The 19484-nt window shown below is 41.1% G+C and overlaps 1 long non-coding RNA gene across 6 annotated transcripts in view; it reads left to right on the forward strand.

Annotated features, from left to right (window-relative positions):
• Positions 1-19484, forward strand: part of LOC137638319 (uncharacterized) — a 1154758-nt gene that overhangs the window by 288844 nt on the left and 846430 nt on the right. For 3 of the 6 annotated variants that reach the window (XR_011044030.1, XR_011044031.1, XR_011044035.1), the window contains exon 1: positions 3932-3986. The exons of 1 other annotated variant lie outside the window; for it this stretch is intronic. This is a non-coding gene — a long non-coding RNA (uncharacterized lncRNA). Of the gene's footprint in view, positions 1-3732; positions 3754-3931; positions 3992-19484 lie in introns of those variants that run through there. 2 more of the 6 variants (XR_011044034.1, XR_011044032.1) reach the window with 2 other exon arrangements.

Here is a 19484-nt window from a genome sequence, read left to right on the forward strand (position 1 = left end):
TTTGAGTCCCAAATTTCGTTTTCATATGTTTATTTGAATAGGTCTCACCAGTACAAGTACTTATACATTCACACAACAACAACAAATACAGCTGTTTCTAATCCACGTTAAGACAAAGGCCTCGGACATGTCCTAATTCATGTTTGGGGTTTGTCCATTTCATCACAACGCTGCTAATTGTGGAGTGGTCATGTTGGAAGACTTTGGTCTGATCGCTCACAGCAAACCAAACTACTGTTTTCCTTATTTCCTGTTTTCACTGGGCCATTTTTCCCTGTTATGTTGGGGCCCCTTGGGCTTATAGCATCCCGCTTTTCGAACTATGGTTGTAGCTTAGCTAGCAATAATCATATTATACCATATTTCATTGTATAATTATTTTCAACCCCTATAACATCCACCATTTTTATGAGTTATATATATATATATATATATATATATATATATATATATATATATATATATATATATATATATATATATTAATGTGTAGAACAGTCAGAGATGGTGGAGAAGGATTGGACTAAATTGGTGATTGCTGATTGCTGATAATGCTGTCCTTCTTAGCAGAACACCACAGGATTTGCTCACCAGAATGCATGAAATATCACACGAGGTGGGGCTGAAGATAAATAGAGGAAAGACAGAGATGATGAGAACTGGGTATGCAATGGAAGATGAAATATCATTGGAAGGAGAAAGGATTAGTGCCGTAGAATCATTTAAGTATTTAGGAACAATGATCTCCAATACAGGGTCTTTAGAATTAGAGTTTAGTGAAAATTTGAAAAAAACAAATCAGACAATGGCTAAGTAAAGTAAAATTTGGAAATCGAATCGCCTAAAATTTCATATAAAATCAGACTATATGTCGGTTTAGTGAAGATCGGTGTTACTCTATGGACATGAGTCATGGTATGACAATGAAGCAATCTCCAATATATTTAGTAGATTTGAGAACAAAACCCACAAAAGGATATTGGGAGTTAAATGGCAGGACGGGATTAGAAATGAAACTATAAGCGAGTTTACTCGAGTACCATATGTGGATGAGATCATGATGAGGGGTAGATGGAGATGGTTTGGGCATGCTCTTCGCACTCCCCAAGAGATATTATTTCACCAAACGTTTAACTAGGCTCTACAAGGCACTAGAAGAATTGGAAGACCTAGTGCTACATGGCTTAGGATTATAAAGTGCGAAGTAGGAGATGATTAATGGAGAAGTATTGAATTAAAAGCTCAAGACAGAGGCGACTGGTGAAATCTAACCGAGGCCCTTTGCGTCAATAGGCATAGGAGGACATGATATATATATATATATATATATATATATATATATATATATATATATATGTGTGTGTGTGTGTGTATATATATATATATATATATATATATATATATATATATATATATATATATATTAAATTCATGAAAAATATTTTTGCTATGATACGTGAAAAACTAAATCTTCAACGCTATTAATATTAGAATCCCCAAGTTCTCAAGGAGGCATATTCCATAATGTAATGTTACATTATATGAGAATTATTATAGCCATAAATCTTACATGAAATGTCTTCACTCCCTTCCTTATATTCCCATTAATGTTTATAGCCTAGTCTAATTATCATAAACCCATAGCATTTAGTAGGGTGAAAACTGTATTACTGCTAATACAATAAGTCATGCAGCTCTCCTCTTACTACAATCATTATTTCGTAAATTCCTCGTACTTTATTATGGCCAAACACTATAATCCTTTACTTTTCTCGTACATGTGTAAGATTATAGATGCTTTCAGAACAATGATATTTCTGTAATTTCAGTCTTCCTGAAGCGTTCTGAACATTATAGATGCATTCTGAACAATGATGTTTCTGTAATTTCAGTCTTCTGGAAGCGTTCTGAACATTATAGATGCATTCTGAACAATGATGTTTCTGTAATTTTAGTCCTCTGGAAGCTTTCTGAACATTATAGATGTATTTTGAACAATGATGTTTCTATAATTTCAGTCTTCTGGAAGCATTTTATTACATGGTATCCGGTCAATTCTTTACCTTAAAGGCCATTTTTCTAGTCCTGTACAACAGGGGAACCCTACTCTATACAGGACCTTCACACTTCACTTCACTTCACACTTCCACTCCCAGGTAGGCTTTCAGCCTGTCAGTGGAATCAGTTGTCTTCTCCACTCAATTCTGTTTTCAAAAATTCCCTCTCTTCTCAGCTGTTCAATGGTTGGCATGTTGTTCTTTGTCATAATCTCTTCAATTCCATCCCTCCAGCGTTTACGTGGTCTACCTCTTGATCTCCTCCCACCAGGCGTCCAGTCCCTTGCAATTCTATTTCCATCCATTCTCATTAAATGTCCCAGCCATCTCAGCTGTCCCTTCCCAATCTTGTTCAACATAGGAGATACCCCAACCATCCTTCTAAAATCTACATTTCTTATTCTATCTCTTCTTGTTTTGTGCATTATTGTTCTCAAGATTTTCATATCTGAAGCTTGAACTCTGCTGCTGTCTTTGATGGTCAGTGTCCAGCTCTCTGATCCATATGTCATGATTGGTGTTAGTAATCCTTCAAATATGGTTTTCTTTACTTCTATAGGTAACCGGTTTTCACAGTCATTTAATCGTATGCATTCCAAGGCCTTCAGCATTTCACATTTAACACATTGATGTTTAGCCTAATCCTAAGCAGTGTCATTTTGGTATAGGCCTATTACTCAATGGGAAGCTACACATATACATTTCACATCCCCGCTATGTGCCTTTATTTAAAAAAAGAAAAAAAAAACATCCCTTCATTTCAAAAAATATTATCATCATTTGTTGATAGTTTGGTATTTATAGCAGAGAGAATACCAGCTGTTTTGACGTTGTTACTGTTTTTAGAATGATTTATTGTTAATTTATTCTCATCATTTATTTATTTCCTTATTTTCTTTCCTTGCTGGGCTATTTTTCCCTATTGGAGCCCTTGGGCTTATAGCATTTTGCTTTTCCAACTAGGGTTGTAGCTTGGCTAATAATAATAATAATAATAATAATAATATCAGAAGAGTCACAAATTTTCATTTTCCATACTATAGCCTACACGTACCTAATATGAACTTAGAGTACGGTATTAATAAAATTTCCTCTACAGTAATTCATTATCACAATTCCTCTAAATAGCTACAATATAGCCTGTTTTGATTTCCATCGTAATATATGTAAATTACGTTATCCTCACGCATATTTTTTATTATCTTGAATTATGTATACTGAAGTTAACTTTTGCATGAACCAAGTGTTTTTATAGTGCTGGGAAAGCGGTTTAAGTATAACAATATCTTATAGTCATTCAATAGTATGCAAAGTTTTATAGAATATACATTTGAACTATAAATTTATCTGTAACAATGGCAAAGTTTACACCACTTGGTGCAGGTTGCCAGGTTTCCTAAATGAGAAAAGGCCAACTTCTAATCAACAGAAGCTTTAAAAGGCCAACCCATTAGTAGAAAAATGCCAAAAATATAATATTTAAGGCTCGCCTTTTTTCATATTACTAAAGGCTAACCAATTCTTTAAAAAGGCCAAATTTTAGGTTTTTTGGCCTGAAAAGGGCCAAACTGGCAACCCTGACTTGGTGTTGAAAAGTCTCTCGGAGGAAAACTACCATTTTGAGCGGTACTTTGAACACTCCAAATCAAATCATAGGTCAACGGCAAATTAGATTATCCATGATCTTCATTACCGGGTAAAAAATTAATCTAATTGCATGTTTTTCTGATAATGAATCAATGTACATAAATCCAAATGTTTATTACATTTGCTAAGATTGAGACTTCTAAATGACTGAACGATTGTTTGGTCTATTAGAACCGTTTGGTAGTTAATGTTACAACTTACAGTGTCGAGTGTCTGTCTAAAAGGAACTCATTTGCTCGTCGATTCTCCTGTGGGAGGAAGTGCTCCTCCCTGACAAGGAAAGTATGGTTGGTTTAGGGGTTGGTGATGCCTTAAATTTGCCTTTAATTTGTAAATATAGATGGCATGTTTATATGAAAGGTTTAATATTTTCAGATCATGTGGTTAGAGCTTTGTATTTCAAAATAACGAGAAATCTCTACATATATTGTTTATAGATTTATTATCTGGTGTATATCATTGATTACTTATGGTTTTGAGCGTGATTATGTAGTTTCGGTGGTCATTGTGTAATTTACAAAGTGGGTAGATATCGTTTTTATATTAAAAATATCGAAATAAACTGCATTTCGGCCACCCTGTGTGCTCGGCAGATTTGTGACTTGGCAGAGATCGCTTTATCTTTTCCTTTGTGCTCTGTCTTGGTAGAGTGAATGACCTGTATATTTTTTCCGTGGTAGATATGGTAAATTCACTGTCTAGCAATATTTGAGACGGGCCTTGGAGCCTTAAGCTGGCCATACATTCCCCAACTTGTTGTACAACTTGGTTGGGTTGTATGAAATGTTGGACAGTGTATGGGCAGGTTGTACAACAAGATTTTGGTTGGTTGGTTTGGTTGGAGATAATCAAAGCAGCTTTGATTGTAAGGGGGCGTGGCCTAATGTTGTACAACCTTTTTGACAGTGTGTGCGCTTGTTGTAAAACTTCACAACCAACATCAGTTGGAAGCCTAATTTGACTGCGAGTAGTCCTTGCTTTAAAGACACGTTCTTTTGGAAATAGCTGTTTTATAAAAGTGTTAAATAGACGTGATGGCAAATATAAATGACACAGAACAGTGGAGAAGTTTCATTGATACATACAGAAGTTTACCTGCGATTTGGAAAGTGAAAAGCGAAGAATATAAAGATAAAAACAAACGAAATAAAGCATGGGAAGTACTGTTGAATAACCTTAAGGAAATAGTTAGCAATGCCACTCAAGATGATTTAAAAAAAAAATAAACAATATGAGAACTTGAAAAAGAAGGAAAAGTCTGAAAAGTCTGGTGGGGGCGGTGATGACATGTACGAACCAAGTTTATGGTATTTCGATTTGCTGCATGATTTTTTAGGAGATCAAGAAATCCATATACTTGGAGATAGTAATTTGGATGAGAGCGATGACCAGGGAATTGGAAATACTGTAGGTACCAAGAGAAAAATGCGGGCTACTCATGATACAACTAAAGATCACTATTTGCAAAAAGCTGTCGAACATTTAGATTTCATAAAAGAGCAGAAATTCATGAAGGACGAAGCCGCAATCTATGCGGATAGCTGGGCGGTATCCTACAGAAAGCTGAACGAGACACAAAAGTTGTATGCAAAAAAAGCTATTGATGAGATTCTTATAATGGGCCAATTAAACCAGTTAACATTGGATTCTGTGTCACTATCGTCCAGTAGGTCAAGTACTCGTGCATCAACCCCATTGACATTTTCAACCCAACCTGTATGCACTTATCATTTATCCAATGAAAATGTCTCGACTGACAAGCCAAGGGAGTCAATATACTATAACTGAACTTCTTCAAGACCCGAATTATTCTTTAAACTAGTTGTAGAATACCTATATTAAACTTCAAGGATTAAAATACATTCATTTGGTACAGTAGTTTATTTTTAGTTTGTTCAAAAACGTTTCCTTTAAATAATGCAATGTAATATTTAGTTTATGTATTTTTATAATGTTGTAGTATACCTAGATACAACTTCAAGGATGCATATACATTCATAATGTACAATATTTTATTTTAATTTTTCATTGTTTAAAGGAAATCTGTTATTTTTATTAAGAATGTAATATTCAGTTAATACATTTTTTATAATGTATATTACTTAATGGTAATAAACTTTATCAGTTTTTGATGTTTTATTGCTGTTCTACCCTTGCAGAAGGTTGTTGTAATCCTAACATTTTCCACTGCCATGAGACTGCACCATCAGTATAGAAATACTGACAAAACTTGTTCCCTACTTGCTTAGCACATGTGGTAGAATTTCTTTTCTGAGTTGGTTGTAATGGGACTAGTTGTTGCGGATCAGATCTCCAAGAACCCTCCTGTACAGGTGCAGTATCTATATTTTCTATATCAGCTCCTTGAAAATATAACTGTCTATTCTTTTTCAAGATATAATTGTGTAGATAGCAGCATGCCAATGTGATTCGTGCGGCTTTTTCAGGTGCTAAATTTATAGTAGTAAATAAAATCCGAAACCTGCTAGCTAGAATCCCAAAGCAATTTTCAATAATTCGTCTTGCTCGAGATAATCTATAGGAATAGATTCTTTTTTCATCTGTTAGCTGACCAGTGAAGGGTTTCATTAGATTTTCAGAGAGGGCAAATGCATCGTCTCCTACCATGACATACGGCATTTTCCCATGATTTCCTACAGGTAAATCCTCTGGATCTGGAAATGTAATGTCATCGTTTTCAAGTTGTTCAAAGAATTTGCTGTTAGATTGAACTCCTCCATCTGATGCTCTTCCATTTGCTCCAGCCTCAGCATATATGAATTCATAGTTGGCATTTGCAATGCCAAACAAGACAATGCTGAATGTTTTTTTTTTATAATTATAATAGTATGAACCTGAATTTGCTGGTTTTTTTATGTTGACATGTTTACTGTCTACTGCTCCAATACAGTGTGGAAAATTCCACTTCTTTCAAAGGACGTAGATAGTTCTTTCCATTCATCTTTTGTAGTTGGAGTTTTAATTATTTTCTTCTTGTTTAGCACACTAATTATAGCATTGCAAGTAGGTAAAATAAACTCACCTAGGTTTCATTGTATATTATTACATCTCAATGTATCTTAGTATTCCAACTACTTTTTCTTATAGGAAAAATTACGCTCCCTTCGAAAATAACACTCGTTCCCGTCGCAAATGAATAGTTACAGAAATATATATACATCTATATCCGCCGATAATGGGGGACCCCCAGTGGGAACTCGGGGTTTTGGGTGGGGAAAACATACTGGGGAATCGATATATAACCGTAATTCAGTCCTTTTCTTCTCTATACATTTCTTTCTGGTATTTATTATAACCGTAGAAAAAGACAAATCAGTATACCTGGATATATTTGGGAGGAGCCGTTTCAAAGGTTATTTCTTGTAGTAATACAGTAACCAGTGCTGCCAACGCCTGATGTAGTTTAAATGTTAGGATTCCATACCTGATGTAGATCAAATGTTAGCATTTCATGCTAACATTAGCACCCATTTGTTCGTTTGTTCGTTCGCCCCACCTTCCGTCCTTCGTTTCTCTCCATTATTACTCTTTTTATTACCGTATTACTTTCTCATTTTATATTCCCATTCAATATAATTTGACCGGTCGCTAAAAATCGTAAAGTTGTTGACAGCTTTTGGTGTACTGTTATCACGTCATCCCTCATTTTCGTAGCCTTTTTTTCAAGCAAGGCGTAACCAGGCTTAACAGCTCCTGATAGGTTTCATTGTCCATTCTCAAGAAATTTTTGTAATCATCTGGAGAAGTTTCTTTTAGTTCACGTAACAAATTCACATGAGAATTATGTGAGCGATTTAGCAACCATTGTTTTGCCCAATGCTTTCTTTTTTTACGTACTTTTTTTTCGTTCTCAGCTGCACTGATTATTGTACCACATAAAAGTATTTCTTCATCTACTTCCATTCCGTAATGATTTTATTTGAAATTCTAAGACAACAATAATATGCCACAGAGCGTGTTATTCAATACAGATCGACATCTATAACTAATGTTGGACGACTTGGTCTTACAGTGTATGCTCTAGAGCAGAAATTGTTGGCAGTGTCTGCAACCACACCGTCCATGCGAGATAGGCATGGGCGGTCTTGGTTTTAATTATAGAATGGTTCAATACTAGTTAGGACATTGAAGCTAGCATAATTGAATAGATCTTTGCAAATACACTATCCCCATATACGACTGACACAATCCTTTATTAACAAAGTTACAGATTTTAATGAAAAAAAAAAAATCTGTTTTGCTGCTTTTGTACTGTTATAGGAGCCTCTTTCCACCCAGTAGTTCAGAAAAACACATAGGCGGTGCTTCGGCTATGTTACTAGTTTGGGTATTATTGTACTGTATTACAGGGCAATGTAACCTAGGGAAAAACTACTTTTTTCTTTAGGAAAAACCGTTTTATAATTTAAACCTGTTTATTTTCAGTATTGGAATATGAAATATAATTGGTAAAATTATAGATCCTGTCTGAATATTTTGTTTTATAGTTTTGTACGGGAAAAACTTTTACTAAATAGCGTTTTCCCCATAGAAAAACTCCCGTTTCCTTCGGAAAGGACTCTTATTTTACTGCAAATAAACAAATAGTGAAATATAAATATCCGTCCATCTTTAATACAAGACCCGCAGTGGGAACCAAGGGTTTTGGGTGGTAAAACGTCACTGCTCCTAAGTACTGACAAGCCCTAATGAAGAGCTGTGCTTGCTCTCCCCATTACTTATTATTTCAGGTACTTTTTAAAACTATATTTGGTTTTTGCTCTGTGGCGTTTCACTTCACTCGCAAAGAACCAAAAACATCACTGCTCCTAAATACTGACAAGCGGTACATGTAGAGCTGGGCTCACTATCCCCATTGCTTATTATTTCAAGGTTATTTCTTAAAACTTAATGGTTTTTGCTCTGCCGTGCCTCGCTTCGCTTGCAAGGAACATAGACCATCTACTCCTAAGTACTGACAAGCGATAAATGTAGAGCTGTTCTCGCTATCCTCATTGCTTATTATTTCTAGGTTATTTTTTATATTAATGTTTTGTTCTTTATCTCGCTTCGCTCGCAAGGGACAAAAAAACGCTGCTCTTAAGTACTGACAAGCGGTACATGTAGAGCTGCGCTTGCTATCCCCATTGCTTATTATTTTGAGGTTATTTTTTAAACAATGATCTTTGCTCTGCATTGTTCCGCCTCGCTCGCAAAGGACAAAAAAAAAAAAAATCACCACTCTTAAGTATTGACAAACGGTACATGTAGAGCTGCACTCGCTACCCCCATTGTAGAACACTGGAGAGGGGTTCACACTCTCAGTTAAAGTTCTAAGTTATTGGCGTGTAGGTCTTGAAACTCACGTCTTTTATAATTAGATATATTGAAGAGTACAACTTGTATATGGGACGAGGTTTTAGCTGCAAACAAAAAAAAAAAAAAGCTCGTCAATCAGAAAATACAGCAATGGTACAGGATTACATTAATTGCAAAAGGGTTCATTATAATACATAAATACAAGTCAATAAAGAAAATACAGCAATGGTACAGGATTACATTAATTGCAATAGGGTTCATTACAATAAATAATACTTACATCTTTTCCCAATGCCAATTCTGTTTCAAGTTCAGTTCAAAGAATATTCACAGGTGGTACCGTTAATCTCCTGCGAGTGATTAGTTATCGAGCCAAATGTGTGATTGGTCCTTCACACACGGAGAGACACTCCTAAATCACTGCATCAGTCAACACAGCAAGCTGAGCACAGAGATGCTCACACCACAGCGGACAGCCATGCACTGCCAAGGTCCGGGGCCATGACGTCACTCTGTCTAGCGCGAGATGCCCCTCTGAGCCGACCAATCATGGACCTAGACCATCACTATGCCCATATAAGGTTATGTTTTCGGCGCTTAGAGTTGGTCCTGGAAAACGTAATAAGGAAAACTAAATTAATCATCATGGTTAAGAAAGAACACAAAAAATTTCTTGGAAATACGTTATGGCGTATCTTACACTGCCCCCTATTTGGTCATGGGCTAAATATTTCCGTAGATACGGCATCACTTGGGTTACTTCATTTAATTGACCTTGCTATATTTTCAACTCAAATAATAAAATTCAAAATTTACAAAATGCAGTGAGCAGCGCTCGGTGTACGCTCATTACACCTCATGTACATCACTTTATATCATCGCCTTTATCATTTTCCAATAGAAGGCACAGTTTCGGTACGGCCCTTCTGAACTCGCCGCTCTCAGTCTTTATCAAAGCTTGACGTACGCAACCGTCAGCGCTCCGAGTGACCTCCATGACTTTCCCTAGAGGCCAGCTGCCTCGGGGAAGCCGCTCGTCCAGCGTTAGAACGACGTCACCGATGTTGATGTCACGCTTTGGGAGTGACCACTTCTGGCGCTCCTGAAGCAGGGGGAGATACTCCTGTATCCACCTGCGCCAGAATTAGTCAGCGAGGAACTGTGCCTGTCTCCATCGCCTCTTCACATACATGTCCTTCTTGCATGTGGATGTGAAGGGATCGGGTAACCCTTTCAAAGTTAGGATCATGTTAGGCGTGAGAGGGGCAGGGCAGTTCGGGTCGTCGTTGATCTTCGTTAGAGGTCGGCTATTAACAACAGCCTCCACTTCGCAGAACAGAGTGCGAAGCGTTTCATTAGTCGTGACTTGTTGGAGACAGGCCGCTGTGAGGGCTCTTCGGACGGACCTGATCAGACGCTCCCACACTCCACCGAAGTGAGGCATGGTGTGGATGAAAGTTCCACTCTATGCCTCGGATCAAGAGTGTGTCTCTGATTTCTCCTTCGTTGAAGCGCTGGAGAGCTTCTCTTAGCTCTCGTAACGTGGCCACAATGTTGGGCCCGTTGTCGGACCATATTCTCTTGATAGGCCCCTTGCGAGCGACGAAACGTCTGATGGCATTGACGAAGGAGTCTTGTTCCATTGTATCGATCACTTCCAGGTGGACTGCTCGCGAGGTAAGGCATGTAAAGATAGCGCCCCAACGCTTCACTGTGGACCTTCCTTGCTTCACTAAGAACGGTCCGAAGCAGTCCGACCCAGTGTTAGTAAAGGGGGTTTCATCTGGACAAAGCCGGTCGGATGGCACTTCAGCCATCACCTGAACTAAAGGACGACGACTTAGTCTGCGACAGACCAAGCATTCTCGAATGCCAGTCTTGACTATCGCATTTCCGCGGACGATCCAGTAGTTTGTCCTCAACTGGGTCATCAGGTGGTTGTGGCCACAATGGCCGCAGGATTCGTGCGTGGCTCTCACCATAAGCTTGACCGCCAGAGAACTGCTGGGTAGGATGATCGGATGCTTGGCCGTATCTGCCAGTGTTGATTTCTGCAATCGACCACCAACGTGGAGCAATCCATCCTTGAGAAATGGTCTCAGCTTGATTAATTTACTAGACCTCTTCAGCGATCTTCCCTTCTTCGAGAGGGTGCTTAACTCTTCTTCATACTCTTGGCTTTGGGTCAGTCTCCAGATCAAATTCTCTGCGGTACGCAGCTCCGCACTCGAGAATGAGTCGTCGCTGTATGGGCGAGCCTTCTGCATGTGGCGGATAAATCTTGTCATCCACGCGACGGTCCTGACAAACTTCAACCAGGAAGAGAATCTTGTCGCTATTGATTCAATGAACGTTGGTTTTTTCTTCGTTTTATCGAAGACGGGAGAAGTCTTCACTTCGGCGTCTGGATCAAGCTCTCCTCTGACAACGTCTTCGGGCATGGTTGGCCAGTGCGTTTCGTCCATCTTGAGGAAATCTGGTCCTGAAAACCACAAAGATGATTGGAGGAAGTCAGCGACGGAGAGGCCACGTGACGCGAGGTCTGCTAGGTTCGCAGTAGTATTGATGTATCTCCAAGCCATAATGTCAGATGTATCCCTAATGAGATTGACCCTATTGTCCATGAAGGTCTGATACCTCGCAGTCGGATTTCTGAGTTATTTCAGTACTGACGTGCTATCAGTTCAGAAGACTGACGGGGCCAGTTTCAGATCGAGCTCAGTCTTCAGCTTTGAGTCCATCTGTACAGCGATAGCAGCCGCCGTCAGCTCAAGACGAGGGACGGTGGTCCTTTTCAGAGGGGCGACTCTCGCCCGTCCTATGACGAGAGTGCAATGAATCTTTCCGTTGACACCAACTACACGCAAGTAAGAGACTACACCATAGCCTGTCTGACTTGCGTCTGCAAAGTGGTGCAGCTGAAGGGTGTCAACATCTCCGAAGTCTGGTGGTATGAAGGACCTTCGCAGTTGGAACTCTTCCAGTTGTGGCAACTGCGCAAGCCAGGTCTTCCATCGAACAAGTTCATCAGCAGACATCTCCTCATCCCACGAGAGCTTCCTTCGGGACATTTCTTGCAACAGGATCTTCGCGATCAAAGTGACGGGGGATAAGTAGCCCAAGGGGTCGTAGATCGACGCAACAACAGAGAGCACACCACGTCGGTTGAAAGGCTTGTCTTTAAGGACGATTCTGAACGTGAACACATCTATGCTCATATTCCAATGGATCCCCAGGGCTCGTTCAGTTGGCAGCTCACCTTTATTCAAGTCTAGGACAGCCACAGAGTCGTCTCGTTCTTCTCTGGGAATCGCAGCTAGAATTCGCTTGCTGCTGGAGGTCCATTGGTTAAGACTGAAACCTCCATCCCTGCACTGGTTGATCAGATCTCTTGTCAGTTTAATGCATTCTTCCTTATCATCCATCGTCTTGAGGAGGTTGTCGACGTAGAAGTTGCGACGTATAGAGTTAGAAGCTTCTTCGTTATACTTGCTTCCGGTCCAGGGCCGTTTTGCGTAAGCAGAAGTTAACGACGCTCGGCGATGATCTTGCGCCAAAAACGTGGGACGTCATTCTGAAGACTTGCAGTTCTTTGCTGGTGACATCTTCTGGCCACCAGAGGTACCTCAGGCAGTCTCTGTCCTCTTCAGGTACCTTCACCTGATGGAACATCTCCTGCACGTCTGCTGTGATGGCATGTTGACCCTCTCTAAAACGCAGGAGAACACCCGTCAGGGTATTGGTGAGGTCGGGGCCTTGCATCAGATGTTCGTTGATAGATGTTCCTCGGTGCCTTGCCTTCAGATCGAAGACCACTCGGTCTTTCTGTTTGACAGGATGCCTGACAGAGTGGTGCGGCATGAGCCCTACGCGCCTGTCCTTCCTGTCTAGCTGACTTACAGGAACCCTTTCGGCGTAACCCTTATCAGTATATTTCTCCATCTGAGCTACGTAGGATGTCTTGTAAGCTTCGTCGTTGTCTAGTCTTCTTTTCAAGCTTCGGGCTCATCGAATTGCCATATTCATATTATCAGGTAGAGGAGTAGAGTCCTTGAATGGCAGCTTGGCCATGTACTTTCCATGTCGATGCTGTCGTGTTATTCAAGGTGGCCAAGAATCTCTTATCCTCTAGGGAATCTTTCAATCTGGAGAGGGATTCCTTTTTGAAGAAATCTCTATTAAAATGACTCTGCAGTAGCTCTGTCAAGTCTTGAGGGTCAAATTTTCGATGAACATGATGCACGGGTGAGACCTCCGATGCAGACCGGTCTCCAGTAGGACCGAAAGCCACCCAACCAAGCTTGGTTAGGTAGGCGGATGGCTCATTGGCAGTGCCGTGGCGTTGCTCCAGAATGACTCTATTCAGGGTCGTGTCTAACCCGATCACTAGCAAGACCTGTTCGTGGTCAGTTGGCAAGCTTTGAAGCTCTACGTCTGCCATGTGTGGCCATCTCTTCAGCCAGTCCGAAGGCATTATGTAGTCCGTCGACACATTAATTTTGTCAGTAACAAAGACTTCTTTTACTCGTTCTTCCTCCTCACCTCCGTTGATGTTACCAAGGGTGAGTTGGACCACTTCCTTGCAGGCGAACGTACCGGCCTCTGACACCATGGTCTGGTTGTAAGGCCTTCCCGTTACACTTAGCCGATCCATTAGGCTCCTTGTGGCTAACGTGGGTGCGGCTTCTCCATCTATGAAGCCGACCGTAGTGCACGTTCCGTTCATCATGACTGGGATAAGCTTCAACATTGTACGACAAACAGGTCGTCGGTCAGTGGACATGGCGGGTACGTGCCCCGTCGTCGCAGGAGTCCCAGCCTCTGGAGCAGTTTCGGTGTTAGTTCTATCAGGTGGTGCATTGCTAGTCGTCCCGGCCTCCGCTTTAGGCTTACCAGATGTCTTGGACACAGTTGCTCTCTTGGAGTTTGCACTGTCCCTTGGAGGGGTTTTCTTCACATAGTGCAAGTGTGTGTGATGTGTCCCCAAGCCACACTTGCCACACATAGATTTTTCTTCACAGGCTTCGTGATTGTGCGCGACATTTAAGTATCTGAAGCAGATTTTGGCATCCACCACAGCATTCCAGCTGTCATCCAAATTGAGGCTTTGGAATCGGTGGCACGACTGAATTCCGTGCTTATTTTTCTTGCAGTATACGCAATATATCCCATTGTCGGAAGGAGAGCTGTGGTGAACAGGCAAGGCTTTAGCTTTAATCGGCTTGCTCGTGTCCTCAGGTTTGCCCTTGGATGGACGACGGTCACACTCGTAGTACTTCAGTTCTTTAGCGACCAGTGCCTGTCTCTCCACAAAGATGATCAGGGCTGGAAGCTTGTGTTCGTGTTCCAGGTACTTGGAGACCCATCTTTCTCGAAGAGGGTGAGGGAGCTTTTCCATTATCTCATAGTTTCTTGCTTCTCAATTCTAGTATAATTTGCACCCAGTGCTGCCTTCACCTTCTTTAGGTAAGAATCGTAGTTCATTAAACCTTCGCTATCACCTGCTGGGATTTCCTTCCATTCGAGAAGCTGACGAATAAAAGCTTCGGTAGCATCGACTTCTCTGCCGTAGAATTCACTCTGCTGCTTCCAAGCTTCATCGTACCCAATTGTCGGTGACAGGTGCAAGCAGTGCTCAACCAGGTTTCTTGGAGGCCCATCCAGGATATGATACAAGTGGTTCAGCCTGCGCTCGGGGTCCGAGGTATTGTTCTCAATGTGCCATTTGAAGGACATCTTGGACCAATTAAATTTGGTGAAGTCCCCTCCAAAGCGCTCAAGTTTAGTAGGTGGTAACAGTGTTGTCCGCACCAACTCATTGCTGCTAGCAAGAGTGCATTCGAGTGCCTTTAGCACTTGAGAGTTGTTGGTCAAGGGGTCAGTGACAGAGGGTTCAACTGTGGCATGTCGTGGTGCGAAAGGAGTTGAGGTGGGATCCAATGGCCGTGAGTGGACTTCCATGGGTGTAGAATGGCATTCTGGTCCTCTTGAATGTTCTACAGGGTCCAATGTCCGCATAGCACTGGGTCATTCTCGTAGTGGTGGGCGACACTTAGCCTCCATTGATTGATCCTCGACTCATGTTCAGTCTCCACGACCTTTACACTGGGAACTCTCACGCTTCCGGCATGTGAAGACACTTCCGAACCACATTGCGACTCGCCTGCCTCCGATCTAATCTCGTATTCAAGTTGCTGTCTCTGAACCTCGAGCTCGGCCTCCAGCAATGCAGCGTCCGCTAGCCCTCTAGCCGCCCGATCCTCGGCATCTCTCTTAGCAGTGAGTTCATCAGCTTCAGCTTTCTTCTTGGCTGCACGTTCTTCCGCTTCTAAGCGTGCCTTCAGTTGAACCTTGGCTAAAATAGTTTGCGCTTCTAACAGCTTTCGGCGGACCTCGCTTGTGTCGCTCTTGGATGACGTTCTTGATTTTAATGATCTCTCAGACATGATGACTATGTTCCCAGCTCGGCGTCAACGTCTGAAAAAGATTCACTTCTTGATAGTCAGGTTACAATCAGTCATCTGAGACCCACTTTGTGTAAAGATCTAAAACTGTAGAACACCGGAGAGGGGTTCACTCTCTCGGCTAAAGTTCTAAGTTATTGGCGTGTAGGTCTTGAAACTCACGTCTTTAATAATTAGATATATTGAAGAATACAACTTGTATATCGGACGAGGTTTTAGCTGCAAACAAAAAAAAAACAGCTCGTCAATAAGAAAATTCAGCAATGGTACAGGATTACATTAATTGCAATAGGGTTCATTATAATACATAAATACAAGTCAATAAAGAAAATACAGCAATGGTACAGGATTACATTAATTGCAATAGGGTTCATTACAATAAATAATACTTACATCTTTTCCCAATGCCAATTCTGTTTCAAGTTCAGTTCAAAGAATATTCACAGGTGGTACCGTTAATCTCCTGCGAGTGATTAGTTATCGAGCCAAATGTGTGATTGGTCCTTCACACACGGAGAGACACTCCTAAATCACCGCATCAGTCAACACAGCAAGCTGAGCGCAGAGATGCTCACACCACAGCGGACAGCCATGCACTGCCAAGGTCCGGGGCCATGACGTCACTCTGTCTAGCGCGAGATGCCCCTCTGAGCCGACCAATCATGGACCTAGACCATCACTATGCCCATATAAGGTTATGTTTTCGGCGCTTAGAGTTGGTCCTGGAAAACGTAATAAGGAAAACTAAATTAATCATCATGGTTAAGAAAGAACACAAAAAATTTCTTGGAAATACGTTATGGCGTATCTTACACCCATTGTTTATTATTTTGAGGTTGTCTTTTAACTGATGATGGTTTTTGTTCGGTGTCTCGCTTCGCTTGCAAGGAATAAAAAATATCCACTCATAAGTATTGACAAGCGGTAAATGTAGAGCTGTGCTCACTATCCTCATTGCTTATTATTTTGAGGTTATTTCTTTGAACTTAAAATGGTTTTTGTTCAGTGTCTCGCTTCGCTAGCTAGGAACATTAAACATTCGCTGATAAGTACTGACAAGCGGTACATGTAAAGCTGAACTCACTACCCCCATTGCTTATTATTTTGATCTTATTTTTCTGAACTTATTACTGTTTTTGTTCAATGTCTCGCTTCGCTCACAAGGATTGATTGATTTAAAATTTTCCGGCATCCTGACTCGGTCACAAGGAACAAACACCGCTCCTAAGTACTGAGAAGCGATAGATGTAGAGCTGTGCTCGCTATCCTCATTGCATATTATTTGGAGTTTATATTTTAACTGATAATGGTTTTTGTTGTCTCGCTTCATTCGCAAGGAACAAAAAAACACTGCTCCTAAGTACTGACAAGCGGTACATGTAGAGCTGCACTCGCTACCCCCATTGCTTATTATTTTGATCTTATTTTTCTGATCTTATTTTTCTGAACTGATTATGGTTTTTGTTCAGTCTCACTTCACTCGCAAGGAACAAAAAATACTCTCCCAAGTACTGGCAAGCGATACATGTAGAGCAATGCACGCTACCCCCATGGCTTAATATTTCGAGGTTAATTTAACTGAAAATGGTTTTTGTTCAGTGTCGCTTCGCTCGCAAGGAACAAAAAACATGCTCCTAAGTACTGACAAGCGATATGTGCAGGGCTGCGCTCGGTACCCCCATTGATTATTATTTTGAGGTTATTTTTTTTTACCGGATAATGGTTGTTGCTTAAGTGTCTCGCTTCGCTCGCAAGGAACCAAAAATATCCGCTTTTAAGTACAGTATTGACAAGCATTACATGTAGAGCTGCGCTTGCTACCCCCATTGCTTATTTTGAGCTTAATTTTCTGAACTGATGATGGTTTTTGTTTAGTCTCTCTCTTTACTCGCAAGGAACAAAAAACATCCGCTCCTGAGTATTCACAAGCGGTACATGTAGAGCTGCACTCGCTGTCCCGATTGCTTATCATTTTATTTTTTTTAACTGATTATGGTTTTTGTTCAGTGTCTTGCTTCAGTCACAAGGAACAAAAAACATCCGCTCCTAAGTACTAACAAGCGGTACATCTAGAGCTACGCTCACTACCTCAGTTGCTTATTATTTTGAGGTTATTTTTTTTAACATTATGGTGGTTGTTCAGTGTCTTGCTCCAGTCACAAGGAACAAAAAACATCCCCTCTTCAGTACTGAGAAGCGATAAATGTAGAGCTTCGCTCACTATCCTCATTGCTTATTATTTTGTGGTTATTTTTTCAGTTAATAATGGTTTTTGTTCAGTGTCTCGCTTCGCTCGCAAGGAACAAAAAATACGCTCCTAAGTATTGACAAGCGATACATGTAAGGCTGCGCTCGCTACCTCAGATGCTTATTATTTTGAGGTTATTTTTTTACCTGATAATGGTTATTGCTTAAGTGTCTCGCTTTGCACGCAAGGAACCAAAAATATCCGCTTTTAAGTATTGACAAGCGATACATGTAGAGCTGCGCTGGCTACCCTCTTTGCCTATTATTTTGAGCTTGTTTCTGAACGGATTATGGTTTTTTTTCAGTGTCTCGCTTCTCTCGCAAGGGAAAAAAAACACCCGCTCCGCTCCTAAGTACTGACAAGCGGTACATGTAGAGCTGCGCTGGCTACCCTCTTTGCCTATTATTTTGAGCTTGTTTCTGAACGGATTATGGTTTTTATTCAGTGTCTCGCTTCTCTCGCAAGGGAAAAAAAACACCCGCTCCGCTCCTAAGTACTGACAAGCGGTACATGTAGAGCTGCGCTGGCTACCCTCTTTGCCTATTATTTTGAGCTTGTTTCTGAACGGATTATGGTATTTTTCAGTGTCTCGCTTCGCTCGCAAGGGAAAAAAAAACACCCGCTCCGCTCCTAAGTACTGACAAGCGGTACATGTAGAGCTGCGCTGGCTACCCTCTTTGCCTATTATTTTGAGCTTGTTTCTGAACGGATTATGGTTTTTTTTCAGTGTCTCGCTTCGCTCGCAAGGGAAAAAAAAACACCCGCTCCGCTCCTAAGTACTGACAAGCGGTACATGTAGAGCTGCGCTGGCTACCCTCTTTGCCTATTATTTTGAGCTTGTTTCTGAACGGATTATGGTTTTTATTCAGTGTCTCGCTTCTCTCGCAAGGGAAAAAAAACACCCGCTCCGCTCCTAAGTACTGACAAGCGGTACATGTAGAGCTGCGCTGGCTACCCTCTTTGCCTATTATTTTGAGCTTGTTTCTGAACGGATTATGGTTTTTATTCAGTGTCTCGCTTCTCTCGCAAGGGAAAAAAAACACCCGCTCCGCTCCTAAGTACTGACAAGCGATACATGTAGAGCTGCGCTGGCTACCCTCTTTGCCTATTATTTTGAGCTTGTTTCTGAACGGATTATGGTTTTTATTCAGTGTCTCGCTTCTCTCGCAAGGGAAAAAAAACACCCGCTCCGCTCCTAAGTACTGACAAGCGGTACATAAAGAGCTGCGCTGGCTACCCTCTTTGCCTATTATTTTGAGTTTGTTTCTGAACGGATTATGGTATTTTTCAGTGTCTCGCTTCGCTCGCAAGGGAAAAAAAAACACCCGCTCCGCTCCTAAGTACTGACAAGCGGTACATGTAGAGCTGCGCTGGCTACCCTCTTTGCCTATTATTTTGAGCTTGTTTCTGAACGGATTATGGTTTTTTTTCAGTGTCTCGCTTCGCTCGCAAGGGAAAAAAAAACACCCGCTCCGCTCCTAAGTACTGACAAGCGGTACATGTAGAGCTGCGCTGGCTACCCTCTTTGCCTATTATTTTGAGCTTGTTTCTGAACGGATTATGGTTTTTTTTCAGTGTCTCGCTTCGCTCGCAAGGGAAAAAAAAACACCCGCTCCGCTCCTAAGTACTGACAAGCGGTACATGTAGAGCTGCGCTGGCTACCCTCTTTGCCTATTATTTTGAGCTTGTTTCTGAACGGATTATGGTTTTTTTTCAGTGTCTCGCTTCGCTTGCAAGGGAAAAAAAAAC

Source organism: Palaemon carinicauda, chromosome 3 (genome assembly GCF_036898095.1).
Source record: "Palaemon carinicauda isolate YSFRI2023 chromosome 3, ASM3689809v2, whole genome shotgun sequence".
Classification (NCBI taxonomy): Eukaryota; Metazoa; Arthropoda; class Malacostraca; order Decapoda; family Palaemonidae; genus Palaemon; species Palaemon carinicauda.